We start from the raw sequence: 4,053 nt of genomic DNA, 5'->3' as shown, positions 1-4,053 counted from the left end.
CTGACCTGAGTCCCTTCCTTGGAGTAACAGAATCAAATTCCACAGTCTTATTGTAGGTCAGATACAGAGGTCCATAGTGTGAGGAAAGAGCTGGAAAGAGCTGGAAAGCAGGGGCAGGGATGCAGATAACGCTGACAGCACCTCCTAGGGGAAAGCATCCCCTACATAATTTACCCTCTTGAGCTCAAGTCTTGGCCTGTAAGGCAAAAGCAGGTTCCATCTATTCTGTACAACTTGTCCTTTGTTGTCTCACTTTTCCTCTGAGATGACTCACTGGTCTGAGCATGTTCCTCCTGCATCAAGAATGGGAGCCACGGAGGAGTCTGTGGTTCAGCCTCCTCTAAAGTCATTGGTGACAGAGATGGAAGTAGCTGAGGGTCAACAGTGAAAGATAGGGGCAAAAATTATTCAAGCTCTTAAAACTGGGATAATAAGGTAACTTTCCTCCTCCTGGTATGAGCTCATTTAATTGTAGAGATCTTAATAAATTCAGCCTGATTAACTCCAACCTTGTGGGGGAAGGTTATTCAGTGTTGTGGAATTAATTTCACCAGAAGCCAAAAGAAGAAAAAAGTGAAAGTGTGAAGGAAAAAATCTTTAGTGCAGAATACATGCAAGCGTGCGTGTGTGTGTGCGTGTGTGCGTGCGTGCGTGTGTGTGTGTGTGTGTGTGTGTGTGTGTGTGTGTGTGTGTGTAGGCCCATATGGGGAGCATCTGCTGGGTGGATGGTGTCAGGCTGGTTTCTGAGGCCACAGAATGGCCTTCTCAAACCTGATGGATCCCAGGCAATGCCCCCAGGCCTCTGACTAGCCTGACTTACATACACCCCAAAATTGAGCTGTGAACCAACTTGCCAAGGTCTTCAATATGATCCTGTACCCTACTTTGCCTAAAACCACCTATCCCCTATTTATCCCTGGTATTATCTTGCCCCTAAGCAGCTTCAGATCCCTGCTACTGTAGTGGTCTCCAGCTAGGCAGGCATGATTTTTTGTTCATTTGTTTTTGCTTTTTGCATCTGGGTCCTTTACTTACCAGTTGCTTGAACTTGGAAACATTTACCTGTTTAGACTTAGATTTAAATCCTCACTGGGGGATGAGGTACTTGCAAGCAGAGTACTCATCCCTACCTAAGGTGTAGGGAGGCTTTGGTTTGAGTGTCTGTTTGCTGCTGCTGCTGCTGCACCCATGGCTATTGCACCATGCCCTGTGTGATAGTTGGTAGCATCAGTTTGATAGACTCTAGAGTCACGTAGGAGAGGGACCTCTGGCATGCCTGTGGGGGATTATCTTGACGACATCAATGAGGTAGGAAGACCTTCCCACTGTGGGTGGCATTGTTTCCTGTCTGGGATCCTGAACAGTATAAATAGAGAACAGAAGCCAAGCAGTAGAACCATTCATTGCTCCCTTCTCCCTGACTGCAGTGTGGCTGGCCGCTATGATGGAGTGTACTGTGAGCTAAAATGGACCTTTCCTTCTGTGAGTGAGTTGCTTTTGTCAGGCTATTTTATCATAGCAACAGGAGACACCAGCCCAGAAGGTAAATGAGGACTGACTGAAACTGTGTCCCTTGAGAACTAGAGAAAAAGACTTCTTTTACTCTCTTAAGCCTGCAGGGGGCGCCTACCTACAATTTACACCTCAATGGCCATGGGCCAAGAGATCTTGCTTTACCCAATGGGAGTGCCTCAATCTGGTCCACTCTAGCTGTGGTGACTCAAATCCATCTTCACAAGAGGAGTGGCCAATAGGACATTGTCACTTTGCTGCCTGCTTCCTTGTTCTTCAGGAGCCTCTCATTGTCCCAACAGAGCCTGAGTCCATAGGACAGCCCTGCCTGGCTTGTAAGCTTTCCCAATCCTCCTGCCCTCTCTGAGCTGAACTTACGGCCTCTCCTTGCATGTTACTTTCCTAGGAGGCCTTGGCCCAGCAAGGTCAAAGTGGATTTTTAAAAATCATCACGGGTTAGAATTGCTGTTATTGTTTTAGCTAGTAGCTTTAACCTATTGGTGATGGTAGAATTAATTTATTGGGTTGTAATCAGCACCTACTTGATCTATGAAATTGAATAAAATAGAAAACACCATAATGACTACTTTTATTCAATAAAGGTGAATACTGTCTGGTGAAGCCATTGAAGGTGTGTGTGTGTGTGTGTGTGTGTGTGTGTGTGTGTGTGTGTACCTGGGCTATGATGTAAAATACATTTCTTTTAGCATGGAAAATATTTCCAAACTTTGAAGTTCACAGCTGCAAGTGCCTCTGCTGCCCAGCCTGGCTGAGAACCGCAGCTTCATTTCAGGGGCTCTTATAAGCATGGAGTATGGATTGGAGTCACTGTTTAGGACAGGAAGGCTCTCCATTGTCTTCATTCTTCTGGACTCTTTGTGAGAGTTACATTGGGTACCTGTGGCTATGGCCACATTGTGTCTCCTAGGCTTTATCTCCCTATAACCAATGCTTGGGTTCTCAGCATACTCCCCCACCTCTGAGTATGCCCCTCCTGCCAGTTTCTGGGTAGAAAGCAATGGCCCAGATGCCTGCTGGCTGTGGGTGTTGTACATACACTGTAGAGCCACTGCCTTCCAACACTTGGTTGACTCTCAGATGGTCGTGAGAGGAGCTGCCAGATCTCACTGTGCCAGCTGAGAGACTTGTGGGATCTACTCCTGGCAGGTGGTGAGGACTTGACTTTCCTGCCTTCCATAGCCTGTGGCTGACAGCAAATGTTGGGGAGCCAACCTGATGTATACCTTGCTTCTGATCCAGGCCCACAGGCTCCCCAAGAACTGTGCTTAGCTGACTTCTATAAACAAGGACATTCATCTTTGTCAGCCCTAATGAACCACATTTGTCAGACAGGAACCAGGGAGCAGCTGTGTTGGAGGGAGACAAATCACTTAATCCACATCTCCTGATGTGGCAGCCCCTGGCGCGGTGGAGATCATGGCATTTAAGCATGGGGGAGCCTGGAGGATGCATGTGGAGGAAGATCTGGCTGCCCTCAGCAGCTCCTGCCGGGAGGGACTATGAGGGCTGGCAGACACAGTGTGTACATTGGCTGCTGCTTCTTCCCCTCCTGCTGCACCTGCTTCTGGGTTGTGCATCCTGCCGGCACCTGGGCAGGAATGGAGAGAGGGGGAGGGAGAGAGAGCTGGCAGCCCCTGGTCTCAGCATGGTGCAGGCTCAGGAAAAATGACTGTGATCAGAGTTGTGCCTTCCAGTCCCACCAACTTGCTTCCTTTGAAGAGTCTTTAGGAAAGGCTATCAAATGAAAAGGACAGAAACCCATCTCAAATGAGCTTAGGCAAAGGGAGTGGGAGGGCTCAACAGCTGTACAGCCATCGTAACAAGGACACAGCTGGGCTTCCTGAAGAAGCCCATCAGAGAACTCAGACAGGATGTGGATGACTCTGCTGCCTCCTCCTGTACTTCTTCCTACAGAATGTCACCCTTCATCTGCAGAAATGGGGCCACGGGCAGCTCTTGAGTTTAAGATGTCATCCTGAGAAAGTGGTTAGAGATTTCTATGACATGAGTCGGGAGGCAGGATGGGAAGCGGAAGGGAATGGAGGGGAAGGAAGCGTGCTCCCAGGAAACAGCTCTTACTAGCCTTGCAGACCAGTTTCTAAGATCCTCATCTACCACATGAAAGGTGGTCATCTCAGGTAACTCCCAGAGAGAAGGCATAGCTGGCACAGGAGAGGTACCATCTCAGGGGGAAATGTGGGTGTCAGCAGACAGGAAAGTTCACACCAGTTTTTTAATCCCCACTTCCCCTCGAATCCACACTCAGTGTAGTCTTTCCTCTGGAAATATTTTTTTTGTTCAGACACTTTGGGTGTAATCAGGGAGGATGGTGGGTTTGTAGGATGCTGCTCTGTTCTCATCCAGTTTTCAGGGTGCTATGTGGTATGCAGAAGCGGTGCCAGGTCGAATGCTATGTTTTCAGGTAGCTTGACTTTCTTGCTTTTGACAGACCAGGAGGCTACTGTCCTTTGCACACATACGAAGCAGCTCAGCCTCTGAGCCAGGGTCACTCTACTGTTG

This window comes from Mesocricetus auratus, unplaced genomic scaffold, assembly GCF_017639785.1.
Source record: "Mesocricetus auratus isolate SY011 unplaced genomic scaffold, BCM_Maur_2.0 Super-Scaffold_100007, whole genome shotgun sequence".
NCBI classification, from domain to species: domain Eukaryota; kingdom Metazoa; phylum Chordata; class Mammalia; order Rodentia; family Cricetidae; genus Mesocricetus; species Mesocricetus auratus.
This window is presented reverse-complemented; position numbering follows the sequence as displayed.